The following is a 15,452-nucleotide window of genomic DNA, read 5'->3' on the forward strand; positions in this document are numbered from 1 at the left end:
TTTTAGGTTCTGTGATGGGACAGGCTTATGTCCCCAGTAGCGCACTGAGTAGATCAGTGCTCAGCAGCGCTTGAAAGGTGAGTCCCCACTCCTCCCCAAAAGGAGAGGTTATGCTAATACTTAGGACTTTCCATAGACAAGTAGGATCTGTATTGGTATAACTGAGTGACATTTCTCAGATAGCTCTGGGAATGCCTAGAAAGCTTTTCACAAACTCATGTAATACTTCTCCCTCTGCTGAGTCATATGGGACTCCCTTAGCCCTTATTTTATGTGGATAACATTAAATACATTTCATTATGCTGCTGCTTTCATGTTGTGCATCTGTGTATTCAGACCTCATGAGCCACTCTTTCCTTCTCCAGTCCCATTAATCTCATTAGAACTTGTTTTCTGCCATAAATATTGTTTTTCTTTTTCCTTGCAGGTGGGGCTAATCTCTAGCATCCTTGGTTGACCTTTATTTTTGAACATTTTCTCTTAATTTCACTACATCACTGTTTCTTGCAATGTCAGAGAAGAGACGGTGGTTTCAGGCAGTGCATGCACTGCAGTTGAAAGTTGTCCATTGCAGTTCTCCACCTGAACTACAAGTTATCCTACAGTTCTGGTTTTGAAATATACACTAAAATATCACCTAGGGCCATCATGTGGTATAAATAAGGATGCCTCAACATTTTTGGAAAATCCTCAGTCTGATACACCCACATTGACATTAGAATTGAAGGATCCAAGTGTTCACCCATTGCTGGTGATCCTTAGACATTAGTGCAGAGGTCCCCAAATTTGGTCCTCGATGACCACAAACCAGTCAGGTTTTTAGGATTTCCACTATAAATATGCATGAGATCTATTTGTTAACAGTAGAGCCAGTGCATGCAAATAGATCTCATGTGTATTCATTGTGTGAATCATGAAAACCAAATGAGATTGCAGCCCTTGAGGACTGAATTCAAGGCCCTGGTACCAGGGGAGGCTGAAGGCAATCTGCTGCCTGAGGCAAGGGATGAGATGGTGTTCCCTTGCCCCTTACCCTCTCGCTCCTACCCCTCCTCCAGCTGCTGCCGGTGCTCCGGCCTGGCCTCTAGTAGTGTCAGCGTCCCTCCTCCATGCTCCGGTGGTGGTGGCGTCCCTACTCCCTTCAGCCACCACCAGTCTGGCCTCTGGCAGCCCGCAGCAGCGACCCTCCTCTTTTCTGTCACTGCCGGCCTGGGTCGGCAGCTGCGGCAGGGGCAGACAGGGTGAGGTTGACGCCTCAGTGGTGTTCTGAGAGGGACATTTTTTGCTGCCTCAAAATTCTGCTGCCTGAAGCGGCCGCCTCACCCTACCTGATTATAGAACCGCCCCTGCCCTGTACTAATAGTGGAACATCAGTTGTCCTTGGGGTCAGGGTCAAAAGAGGGATCCAGGATATGGGAACATTCCCATTTCTCTGCGATGAGTTTGAAATTGAAGACGGTTGATTAACATCATGCAAAGGCATCAAAATATCACCATTGATCCTCTTTAGTACTCAATACTAAGAACAGGGAAATATTGGCAGCCTCACTCTCTCTTCTCAAGCCACACCGTCTGGAAATGTGCTCAGCCTAAGTATTTATTATATTTTATTTCATTTTATTTATATATTTATTGCTCCGTTCACCCCTTCTTTATTTTCCTACTCCAAGTTAAGGCTTCCTTGTTATAATGTAACTGTATGCTCCGTATCTCTTGTTGATTGGTTAATTGTATACTCTGCTTAGTTCATTGTAAACCGAATTGATTTGATTTGTATCAAGAAAGTCGGTATATAAAAGCCTTAATAAAATAAAATAAAATAAATTAAGTCACTAGCAGCAACAGTCTACATGAGTCTATACCAGAGCCAATGGTATATCCATCTTGGTTACCCTAGGTGATGTGTCCTTTGGTTTTAGCCTTGGCAGTTTTCAAGCAGGAGTTGTATAGGAGTATCCTTAAAGCCCTCTATCAACAAGTCAAACAGGTTGAGGTGCTAATATTGAGTGCTGTGACACCAGCTGTGGTGCCTATGAAACCGGTGCTGGAAATCTTCAAGCTTGAACTAAACTGTTCAGCATCGGCTTTGAAGCCTTGAGTACGAGACTCAGTTTCAATGCAGTCCACACTGAGCAGGAGTAGAACTGCATCTGAGAAGGAAGCCGCCTTGTTATTATAGCATCATCAATCACAAAACTCATCAGCCAGCTGAGGATATGGCTGCATGGCTGGTTCTTTACTAGATACAACTCAAATTTAAATTTTTAAGTTTGAGGAGTGCTGGGATTTGCCTTCTTAATCTGAAGTCTTATTCTAAAGAGGAGCAGTCTTCAGACTTCTCATCCATTTTATCTCTTGCACAGGTAGGGAATAGATCCCCACCAGAATTCTTCCTTTCCAGTTGTTTGGCATCCATCCCATTTTAATTTAGAGTTGAGGATGAGCCTAGGTCACCTTTATTAAGCTTTCTCAGATATATCAAGACTCCTGTTGCTGGTGGCACATCTGTCCACCAACTTCCACATGAGGTACAGAAGAAAATGTGGGAAGTTTATTCTCTGTGTTTCCTGAAGGGAAAAAGGAGAACATTAAGTACTGTGTCTAGGAGGCTCCAGGATTCAATAAATTCCTGCTACTGCATCGTTCTGTGGCTAATGAATCTATCCTGTAAAGGGCCAAGAATTGCAAAGTTCATAACTCTGTGGCCTGGACCATAAGTGATAGATTCCCAAACTTTACAGGAAAAAGTTCTCAGAATGCTTTGCTCAGTTCTTGCTGCATGGTCTATTCATGCATAATATCCTGGAAGGCACAAAGAAATTCTCTATTCAGAGAAGTAGTAGGAATTTGACCACGTATTGAACACCAATGAGAGAAGTGAAAAGCATTTGAGATTATGCAAGCTATGAAACATTTGAGATAGTATTGAGTGATTCTATTGTGGTTAGTGGAGCCCATGGCTGTGAGTCTTCCGACTAAATGTGCAGAATAGGCTTAATGATGTGGCCTGCAATGGAGAAAATCTTTTTTTTGAAATATAGTATTTAATGTACTACTTATCATTGTTATAGCTCTATTGGACATACACAATGCTGTAGAATGCTGATAAGCATTCAGGTACAATAAAGTACTTGCCCCAAAGAGCTTGCAGTTTAAGTGGGTACCTGAGGCAATAGGAGATGACTTGCCAAGGTCACAAGGAGTGTTGGTGGATAAAGTGGGATTGGAACCCTGGCTTTTCTGGTTTTGTCCATTGCTCAAACCTCTAGTCCAATCCACCAAAAATAAGATGCAGTGGCTCTAATGAAAGATCATTTGCCATGCTTCAGTTACACTTGGCAGCCACTACCCATCTACCCTCCACTGCAAGGAGGTGTGTCTATGGACCAATGAGAGAGCAGATTTTTCCCCCAGAAGATATTTTCCTTAGTCCTCTTGCCCTCACCAGCACAGCATAAAGCCTTGCCCATATAAGCTCAAGCTCCCCTCCCTCTGATAACAGCGACCCATTCAAAACAAGAGATTGTTTTTTGAGTGAATCCAGAGCACATTGACATTATTCCAGTCCCTTTACTGGAAGATTTGCTGTAGGGGGAAGGCAGCAAGTTTTCATAAACCATTGGCTCCTGATAACCTCAGGCAGCTGGGTTCTCTGAATTGTAATATAGGGCTACATTTATTTTATTGAAAATTCTATTAAATTGCCTTCATTGGAGTTGAGCCTGTACCACTACAGGAGAGAGGGTGGGAATTTTACTCCCAAGTATTTCCTGGTACCCAAGAAAACTGGAGGATTCTATCTGATCTTAAGACCCAAAGGTCTTAAATATTTCCAAGAAGAAGAGTTTGATTTCCCTGAGCATCATGATTCCTCTTCTAAACAAGAGAAACTGGGTATACTCTCTGAATCTCAATGAACCTTAAAGAGATATATCTCAGGCACAGGAAGTATCTCAGATTTGTAGTAGGCAATACACCTCCAGTACTATGTATTGCCATTTTTGGCCAAGTGTTGGTGTAAAGCAGACCCCTTCCTCCCCCTTTCCTTCTCTTTCCTGGATTGGTACCTCCCAATCCCAAGCTGCCTTAGTAAGTAAAGAGTAATGAGGAAACAAATAAGGATTCACCAAGGTTGATTAGCAAAAATTTACTCCTTTTTGCTTAACCTTTGTAGCTAATTAAATACCTCTAAACAGAAATATCTAACTTCATCTAGGATTTCTGTCATATATTAAGCTGTTCAGAAATTCATGGCCAACTGACTCTTAACAGGGTGAGATTCTGCAAATCATCCAATCCCTCTGTCCAGTGTCCTTTGCTGTCAGCATCTTATTCTTTCATTACATTTACATTACATTTATTAAAATGTGTTAATTGCTCTGCACTAAAAAGGCCTAAGTGATGTACAATAAAACATACATAATAAAAATGTCAGGACAATAAATAACATTTGAACTAAAAACTTAAAAATTACAAAATTCACACATCTATTGTATAAAATACAAAATTAAAAAACCTTTCCGGATGTATAACAAAAGGAAGTAACTCCATTCTGGATATGGACATGGCAACTTCATGAAATTTCAAGCTGCCACATATCAAGGATATCTGACTGGAGGACATGCAGTTAAATGTATGCCGATTTAAATAAGTTTTCAGAAGGCCTCCAAATATTTTCAAATTATCACAGTCATAACTCTAAGGGAAATGAGTTCCAGAGAACATGAGCTGCAACGGAAAAAGCACATTCATAAGTTAAATGAAAACATGCTATATTTAATGAAGGAATGTAAGTCTATGCTGTGAGGATCTCAAGTGTCTTGAGGGTTGATACATTTTTAAGAGAGCATTCAGCCATGGGCATATAGTAGGGATGTGCAGATGGAAAGTATTCGTTGGATTCGGTATTTGTATTCGTCGGGAACCAAATACGTTGCATTTGGTCAATGGGGTGGTAACCCGATCCGTCCATTAGTTGAATTCTGTATTCGTTTCCTATTAAAGTTGTAAAAACAAAACAAAAAAACCCCCACCCCAACCCTTTAAATTTAATTAACTACAACCCCCCACCCTCCTGATTCCCCCACCCCCCCAAGACTTGCCAAAAGTCCCTGGTGGTCCAGCGGGGGTCTTGGAGCGATCTCCTGCACTCGTGCCATCAACTACCGGTATTCAAAATGGCGCCGATAGCCTTTGCCCTTACTATGTCACAGGGGCTACCGGTGCCATTGGTCGGCCCCTGCCACATGGTAGGAGCAATGGACGGTCGGCGCCATCTTGTGCTCCTACCATGTGACAGGGGCTGACCAATGGCACCGGTAGCCCCTGTGACATAGTAAGGGCAAAGGCTATCTGTGCCATTTTGAATACCGGCAGCCGACGGCGCGAGAGCAGGAGATCGCTCCAGGCCCCCCCCCCCCCGCTGGACCACCAGGGACTTTTGGCAAATGTTTGGGGGGGGGGTCAGGAGGGTGGGGTTTTTAGTTAGTTTTGTTTAAATTCGCTCCTTAAGACGGGGAAAAATTCGGTAATGATATGTTGCATTCGTGGGGGTTCACAGTGCATTTTGCGGACCCACGAATGTAACGAATAGGGACCTATACGTTGCGGAATGCGCATTCATTCAAAACGAATGCACACCCCTAGCATATAGTAGTATTAATCAGTTTGAATGTCACCATGCCTATTTTATATTTAATACGCTTGTGAATGGAAAGCCAATGAAGTTCAATCAAAACTGAGTAATATGAACATGACATTTGATGCCTGCGATGAGACGAGCTGCTGAATTGATTAACATCTGTAGTGGATGTAAAGTAGAGCTAGGAAGGCCCAGATAAAAAGGGTATTGTAATAGTCAATAATGGGGAAATAGAAGCATATACTATAATGTGAAAATCCGATGAATGAAGAAATTTCTTCAGTCCAGACACCACACGCAATTTAAATAAGACTTGGGAGGACAAAATGACAAAGTGCTGTCTAACATGACGCCTAAACTTTTTATACAGTTTTGGAGTGGAAAAATTGAATTCTTAATGGAGATAGATGTCTCTTGGAAAGCAGAATATGGGCTATGGATCAAAAGAAATTGTTTTGGCCTTGTTCAAGGACAATTTATTGTGGAGTAGCCACTGTTTAATGGTGGAGAAACAAGTGTTTAAATGTTCGAGAGTGTCCTGCCAAGTGGTATGTAAGCATAAAGCAAACTGAAATCATCAGTGTGAATTTTGTAACAATCGCACAAGATGCAAGAATCTTAGATTGGAATCAAATAGATATTATAAAAAGTACTGAAGAATGTGAAGAACCTTGAAGAACCCCTGTTTTAATTGAAGAGATAGAAGAGACCTCTTGTCTTAATTTAATCTGCTGCAAGTGGTTTTGAAGATAAGAAAAGAACCATTTTAAAAAACTACTGGTCATACCACACTCTTATAACCTATGGCGAAGGATTTTGTAGTTGACCATGTTGAACACAGAAGAGATATCTAAAGAGACAAGAATGAACTGCTGACCATTATCAATTCCCCACCTAAATGTGTCACTAAGATAATAATCACAGCTCAGTATTCATGGAGTGCCTAAAACCAAATTGGTGTGGATTAAATAGATTGTTCCTCTAAATAATCAAAAAGTTGTGATAATACAGTGGTTTCTAGGACTTTAGCCAAAAATGGCATAGACAAAATAGGTCTATAGTTATTATGATCGGTGCTATCAAGGTGACTGTTTTTTAAGTGAAGTCGAACTGTTGCTCTTTTGAGAGAATCAGGAACCAATCCTTCTTCCAGAAACAAATTGATGGTCGTGATGGTAGGAGACAGTGAGTCTCTTGCAACCTTGAATAAGGCAGTAGAGCAGTTACTTGAAGGACAGATTACCTCATTCATATTGGCAATAATCTAATTTTGCTCACTGAAGGAGAAAATGCTTACCATCATTGTGAAATGATGGGATTGAGTTTGGAATACCAAATGGGGGTATTAAAAAAAAATTAGAACAAAGTTTTTCAAATTGAAATGCATGAGAAAAGCTGCATAAAGGTATATCAGAAACAGATGAATTAATGGTGGAAGAGCTCGTTAGTCTTTTGGCTAGAGAAAACAAGGCCTTGGGATTGTAGCCGATGTCACATATTTGTTTGGCATAATAGTTCTTTTTGGCTTTGCTACATGACTGTTGATATGCCGAAAGTAGGGTTCTAAATGAAGATGCTAATTCTGAGGTTGGATGTTTGTGCCATTTGCATTTGCACTTTCTCAAGGCTTGTCTTGCCAATTTTAAATCTGGAGTTAACCAAGGTTGTGGTTGATCTTCTCTTATTTCTGTTCTGGCCATCTTATAAGCAAATACAATAAGAAGGTACAAAATACAAGTTCCCTTACTGCATACCGTATTACAGATAGGCAAGGAATGATAATGTAATATCTATTTCTCAAATATCAAATATGAATAAAAAAATAGATTTTTATAAACATACTTAAATTTGCTATATAAATACATCTAGATCGTGCCCAAAGGATACATTATACCTCTATATATTAAATCATGTTTAAAAAACACTACCCATAATCATGTAAAACTATCATACTTCAATCATATCCATATCACATCTAACTACATGCTATTTAAGAACACTATAACTTTAATACTTAAAAATAATGTATGCTAATCACCTAATGTGCACATTTTTAATTTCATATCTTTTAATATATCTAATCTCAATTTTAATTCTGGAATCCTGGTAAGGTCCTTGTTTCACTGCAGATCAGTTTCTTCAGGGGTTTGTTGTTTTGTTTTTTTTTTTAAATTTCAGTCAATATTTTCACTGGGCACTTTCCAGGAGAGAATTTTAAGAACTTTCAAAATATTTCAAAAAAGTCTGAAAAAGCTGCATTTATAGATGAATGAATCCATCAGTGACTTCTCGAGTTCCAGTGATTAAATCTTTACTCGTACTTCTTAAATTGTTTACACGTCAATACCATTGAAATCTGCCCAAGGGTAAACCCGCTTGAATTTAATCCGTAATCTTTTATGTTAGTGAATGAAGCATGTGACTTTCAAAAAAAAAAATTAATATTGGAAAAAGCTTTGCACGTTTTCATGAAGGCATTAAGCAGCACTGCTTGTTATTCAAAGGACTCCTCCACCCGCTTTAACTGACAAGACATAAGGGGAGAGATTACCATTCCTGAATTGAGTTCTCACTGTGGGTAAGGCAGATGGAACTCTTATAGCTATAATGTAGGACAAAGCTTTGTGGTTGGCATCAAATACTTGGAATCAGCAAGTGCCACTTATTGCTTTCACATATCTGATTGGATGTGGTTACTCAGGGGGAAGTCCTGCTCATTTAGCCAAACCATTGTCTTGAGTCTTACCACCTGCCCACAACAGACAAGTGAACATTGTTTGCTGCTTGTCTGGTTTTGTGGTTTCAACTGTTTGTCCAGGTTCCTTTTCTTGATAATTACTCATGTCTAACAGCCTGTTGGAGGCTTCTGCTGACCATAGATATCTTGAAACTTAACCTTATGGCTACTCTTACTCCTGCCCTCCCCCAAAGTTTTCCAGCTTGTCTACACAAAGCCTGCAAAAATATATGTGCAAAGCCAGTTAAAATCAGGAAACACATGTCTGCTCAAAAGAAAAGGGGATGCTAAACTTTAGAATATATAGTCTATCTTATTTTTGTAATATGGCTACCCTTTAGGGTTCAAAAATATATGAAAGATATAAGAATGTATTCTGGACAGACTGCTACCTATACATCAGCACCACACATTTATAAACTCTTTATTTAACAAGGCATGGGAACATAGTGCAGGTAAATCACAAATCAGATAATATATAGTTGCAGTAAGTTATAATCCATTGTCTCAATATTCATTAACAGATTGTGTGTTACGCCACTTCCAGTATGGAGTCCATATTATTTCATATATATCACTCTGCTCTCTGAGAGTAGGTCAGTTTTTCCAGTGTTGCAATATTAATCACTTTAGCCTCTCAACACTCGTGTAGGTTTTTGTTTCCACATATATGGAAGTAACTGGTTAGTCAGTTTTTCTGAAACAGTACCACACATTTATGAAATGTCTAGCAATTGTTACAAAATTTTTGTACAGGATGGATATTCATGTGTTTCCCTATTTGGATGATTGGCTGGTAAAGAGCATGTCCTGGGCAATGTTGAAAAAAATCTGTGCGCACCATCATTTGGATTTTGGACTTAAGGTTGTCATAAATTATCCAAAGTCCAATTTAAGTCTATTGCTTCCATTGAAATTCATAGGCACTCTGCTAAACACATCTCAGATGAAATCCTATCTCCTCACCAGCAGAATCATGGCATTAATACCCACAGTGAAGGGAGAGTTCCAGTGTTGTCTTGCATCAGCCTGGGACATGCTGGACTGCATAGCATCAGCAGTTCATGTCAACCCTATGGCACATCTATTCATGAGATAAGCCCACTAGACCCTAGGTTCCCAGTGGAATCAAGCCACTTAGAGGCTAAAGGGATACAGTAGTGTCACAGTGTTTCTAGAACTTTGACTGAGACTCTGAGTATGCATTATACCACGCATCCACGTGGGGTCCCTTTAGTCTCTTCTTTTCCATGGAGCCTTGTGTTGTGGCAAACTGTTATCTATGAACTTCTCTTAAAAGTTTTTTTTCCTTGCTGTTTTTCAGTAGTTTTTTTGCGGGATCACACAGTTGACGCAGGGTCCGATCGACCTATGATGTTTTTGAGATGGCATCGAGGGTCTCTGCCACAGGGATCAGCGCCCGTAGACTCACATGGCGGCGGGCCTCGAATCTCTGTCAGGAAGTGCAGGAGCGATTCAGATGTGCTGTGCACCAGAGAGAATCTCTTTGGAGATAAAATGAAAAATGCAGTGGTCTAAATGTGGGACCACCATGTGTCACTCCAGCAGCTCTTCACTCTGCTAGGAGGTCCTTTAGATCTGGCCACAGGAAATCTTTCTTCCGCCTGAGAAGATACTATCCTCTGCTCCTCGACCCTGACAACAGCAAGCTCCTTGTAGCCGTCCCGGGCAACAGAGGGCCCCAAAAACCCCAGCCAGTGCCTCATATCAACTCCAGGGACAGATGACAGACTCCCAGGGACAGATGACAGACCCTCCTGTGGTGGGGAGGCTGAAGTTCTATGTGAGCCAGTAGTGGGGCTTTTAGTGCTTCCCTAGCTTTTCTTATGACCATATGAGTCCTCACCCTGTTTGCACTGCCTGTTCTGTGGGGGCTGGTGTGCCCCACAATATTTTTATGATTGCAGGTGTGCATTGAAACATAGAAACATAGAAATGACGGCAGAAGAAGACCAAATGGCCCATCCAGTCTGCCCAGCAAGCTTCACACATTTTTTTCTCTCATACTTATCTGTTTCTCTTAGCTCTTGGTTCTATTTCCCTTCCACCCCCACCTTTAATGTAGAGAGCAGTGATGGAGCTGCATCCAAGTGAAATATCTAGCTTGATTAGTTAGGGGTAGTAGGGGTAGTAACCGCCGCAATAAGCAAGCTACACCCATGCTTATTTGTTTTACCCAGACTATGTTGTACAGCCCTTGTTGGTTGGTTTTTCTTCTCCCCTGCCGTTGAAGCAGAGAGCTATGCTGGATATGCGTGAAGTATCAGTTTTTCCTCTCTCCCGCCGCTGAAGCAGAGAGCCACGCTGGACATGCATTGAAAGCGAAGTATCAGGCACATTTGGTTTGGGGTAGTAACCGCTGTAACAAGCCAGCTACTCCCCGCTTTGTGATTGCGAATCCTTTTTTCGTCTCCCCTGCCGTTGAAGCTATGCTGGATATGCGTGAAGCATCAGTTTTTCTTTTCCCCTGCTGTAGAAGCAGAGTGCAATGCTGGAAATGCGTGATGTATCAGTCTTTCTCCCATGCCGTTGAAGCAAAGAGCCATGCTGGATATGCATGGAAAGTGAAGTATCAGGCACATTTGGTTTGGGGTAGTAACCGCCGTAACAAGCCAGCTACTCCCCGCTTTGTGAGTGCGAACCCTTTTTTCTTCTCCCCTGCCGTTGAAGCAGAGAGCTATGCTGTATATGCATTGAAAGTGAAGTATCAGGCATATTTGGTTTGGGGTAGTAACCGCCGTAACAAGCCAGCTACTCCCCTCTTTGTAAGTGCAAATCCTTTTTTCACATTTCCTCTTGCTGTTGAAGCTTAGAGCGATGTTGGAGTCACAGTAAGCATGTGTATGTTTATTGAATAAGGGTATTGTGTCCAGGCAGTAGCCATCATTCTGGCGAGTCACCCACTCTTCATTGGCGGCCTTTTGACTTTATGGATCCACAGTGTTTATCCCACGCCCCTTTGAAGTCCTTCACAGTTCTGGTCTTCACCACATCCTTCGGAAGGGCATTCCAGGCATCCACCACCCTCTCCGTGAAGAAATACTTCCTGACATTGGTTCTGAGTCTTCCTCCCTGGAGCTTCAAATCGTGACCCCTGGTTCTGCTGATTTTTTTCCTACGGAAAAGGTTTGTCGTTGTCTTTGGATCATTAAAACCTTTCAAGTATCTGAAAGTCTGTATCATATCACCTCTGCTCCTCCTTTCCTCCAGGGTGTACATATTTAGATTCTTCAATCTCTCCTCATAAGTCATTTGATGAAGACCTTCCACCTTTTTGGTCACCCTTCTCTGGACCGCCTCCATCTTGTCTCTGTCTCTTCGGAGATACGGTCTCCAGAACTGAACACAATACTCCAGGTGAGGTCTCACCAAGGACCTGTACAAGGGGATAATCACTTCCCTTTTCTTACTCGATATTCCTCTCTCTATGCAGCCCAGCATTCTTCTGGCTTTAGCTATCGCCTTGTCACATTGTTTCGCCGACTTCAGATCATTAGACACCATCACCCCAAGGTCTCTCTCCTGCTCCGTGCACATCAGCCTTTCTCCCCCCATCGAATACAGTTCATTCGGATTTCCACTCCCCATATGCATGACTTTGCACTTCTTGGCATTGAATGTCGGCTGCCATATCTTCGACCACTCTTCCATTTTCCTTAAATCCCGTCTCATTCTCTCCACTCCTTCCGGCGTGTCCACTCTGTTGCAGATCTTAGTGTCATCCGCAAAAAGACATACCTTACCTTCTATCCCTTCCGCAATGTCGCTCACAAAGATATTGAAAAGGACCGGTCCCAACACCAATCCCTGCGGTACACCGCTTAAAACCGCTTTCTCTTCAGAGAGAGTTCCATTTACCATCACACATTGTCTTCTGTCCGTCAACCAGTTTGCAATCCAGGCCCCCACCTCGGCACTCACTCCTAAGCTTCTCATTTTATTCACCAGTCTCCTGTGCGGGACAGTGTCAAAAGCTTTGCTGAAATCCAAGTAGATGACATCGAGTGCTCTTCCTCGATCCAATTCCTTGGTTACCCAGTCAAAAAAGTCAATCAGATTTGTCTGACAGGATCTTCCAATGGTGAATCCATGCTGCCTCTGGTCCAGCAATTCTCCCGACTGTAGATAGTTCACTATTCTCTCTTTCAACAGTGACTCCATTACTTTTCCCACCACCGAAGTGAGGCTAACCGGTCTGTAGTTACCAGCCTCTTCTCTGTTCCCACTCTTGTGAAGCGGAACCACCACCGCTCTCCTCCAATCATTCGGCACCACTCCCGTTTCTAGGGATCTATTGAACAGGTCACACAGCGGACCCGCCAGCACATCTCTGAGCTCCCTCAGTATTCTGGGATGAACTTCATCAGGCCCCATGGCTTTGTCCACTTTCAGTTTCACCAGCTCTTCCCATACATTTTCTACTGTAAATGGAGTTACATCTACTCCATTCCCCTCCAGTTTCTTGTTAACTAGTGACGGTCCTTCTCCAGGGTCCTCTTTAGTGAACACCGAACTGAAGTATTAATTTAATATTTCTGCCATTTCTTCGTCTCTCTCCACACATTGATCCTTTCCACCTTTCAATTTCACTATACCACTTTGAACTTTTCTCTTTTCACTGATGTATCTGAAAAATGTTTTGTTACCACTCTTTACCTCTTTGGCAATCCTCTCTTCTGCTTGACTTTTTGCCATCTTGATTAATTTCTTCGTCTCCCTCAGTTCTACCAGATATTCTTCTTTGTGTTCCTCCTTTTGGGATCTTTTATATTTCTTGAACGCTGTTCTTTTAGCCTTTATTTTGTCAGCCACCTCCTTTGAGAACCAGATAGGTTTCATTTTTCTTTTGCTTTTCTTTACTTTTCTAACATATATATTAGTTGCCTTGGTAATTGCTCCTTTTAGATTGGTCCACTGTTGATCCACATCTCTCTCGTTTTCCCAGCCTTTTAGTTCTTCCTCCAGGTACTTCCCCATTTCATCAAAGTCTGTGTTTTTGAACATCAAAACTTGGGTTTTTGTGCTTCTTTTCCGTGTCCTTTTTGTGATATTAAACCATACCGTTTGATGATCACTGGGGCTGAGGTGGGCACCCACCTGGACGTCTGAGACATTATCTCCATTAGTGAGCACTAAGTCGAGTATAGCTCCTTCTCTCGTGGGTTCCATTACCATTTGTTTGAACAAAGCTACTTGCAGGGCATCTACTATTTCTCTACTATTATTAGATTCTGCAGATGGGATTCTCCAGTCTACATCTGGCATATTAAAGTCTCCAACGATCACCACTTCTCCTTTCTTTGCTATCCTGTGGATGTCTTCAACCAGATCTCTGTCCAGCTCTTCCTTTTGGTTTGGAGGCCTGTAAACCACTCCAATAAAAATGGATGCCCCATCTTTTTTTAAGTCGGCCCATAGTGCTTCTTCTTTGCCCCATCTTCCTTGCAGCTCAGATGCTTGGATATTGTTTCTGACATATAGAGCCACTCCACCCCCTTTCCTATCCTCTCTGTCCTTCCTTAAGTTATAGCCCGGTATTGCCGTATCCCAGTCATGAGATTCCGTAAACCACGTTTCCGTGACAGCAACAACGTCCAAGTCCGCCTCCACCATTAGGGCTTGCAGCTCTGGGATTTTATTACCCAAACTACGAGCATTTGTGCTCATAGCTTTCCAGCTTTCTTTGCTCAGGTTACTGCTGTTCCTGGACTCCTTTTGTGTCCTATTTAGTTGAGTTTTGCATTGGGCTTGCAAAGTTTTGCATTGGGCTTGCAAAGGTTGCGAAACAGTGACACAAAAATACTCAGACAACAGTCAAAAATGGGAACATACCCTGCCAAAATCCACAACACAACGAGATACCGATGCATAATGTAACCTGGAAGGTGCAGTCACTTCAGCACACAGTGTCAGTAAGCTCCACTTTACACAAAATTTTCATAACAGGGTGGTGCTGCGTAAACATACCATGTGTCCTGCTTGAGCTGGTGGCTATTCCGCAAAGCTTTCCCAACAACAAACACGAACGAACCCCAAACCATGCCCTAACCCTGCAGTCAGGGTAAACACCACCTACAACTACCACACCTATGAATTTTCATCCTTCCAATCAATAGCCATTATGCTCCCCTTAATACATATCTTCCTCTCCGTCACAATCTATGCAACATAATTCCCATGTTACTGTCATAGATGCACCATATATCAAATGTTATTTATTGTTTATTGCTATTATTTATACTGTTTATTCCTTTTATTAATACTGTTTATTGCTATTAACACTGTTTTTCTCATGTTAGTGTTATGTCACGTTACTGTTTTCTAGTCATTCCCTGTACCTGACAAAAGGAAATGCTTTGCTTCCTGCAACTTCAAATTATATGTAAATCGAACACCAGTATATAAAAACAAACAAACAAATAAATAAATAATGTTAACAAGTCAATTGTTCTGCCAGCATTTTTCCCCATGCTGCATGTTCATAAAGGTGATTAAGAAGTTTGGACGGTAAAAGAACTCTTGCAGTCTACTGTAGCAGACCATAACCTTTAAAAGGTCATTTGAAATTTTGCTTCCTTTTACTCCCAACAGAGAGAGATTGCTATGATCGGATATACTTTTTCTTTTGCATTTCTTTCTTTTTTTCTTCCACAGGCATTTCTCTGAAAGGCCTTATCAAATTCCATAATGTTAGAGCTATGGTGGAATCAGTGGCCCATCTCAAATCTGTCTCCAATGAGATTTGCAAGGTTGCATGAAGTTACATCCACTCTTTTACATTCCATTACTGTTTAGCCATTGACTCTTGAAACAACAGTAGGTTAGACAATCTGTCCTTAAGAAGTGTAGAACCCAAACCACTCTATCCCTCAACAAAGGATCCATCATATTAATTTGGGTTGTCTTCTATGTAAATACATAAATAAAAATTGGGGAGAGAATTTGCCCACCAGAAAACATGTTCTTTGCCCATTGGAGGCTTGTTTGCTGCTGTTTCCCTTTTTTGTTGGAAGGCAACCAGAACGTAGAGATTCTACATTGTGTGACTGATTC

The 15,452-nt window shown here is 41.6% G+C and overlaps 1 protein-coding gene across 3 annotated transcripts in view; it reads left to right on the forward strand.

The window, feature by feature from the left end:
- Positions 1–15,452, forward strand: part of SPAST (spastin) — a 367,367-nt gene that overhangs the window by 161,215 nt on the left and 190,700 nt on the right. The window lies entirely within an intron of this gene.

This window comes from Rhinatrema bivittatum, chromosome 3, assembly GCF_901001135.1.
Source record: "Rhinatrema bivittatum chromosome 3, aRhiBiv1.1, whole genome shotgun sequence".
Classification (NCBI taxonomy): Eukaryota; Metazoa; Chordata; class Amphibia; order Gymnophiona; family Rhinatrematidae; genus Rhinatrema; species Rhinatrema bivittatum.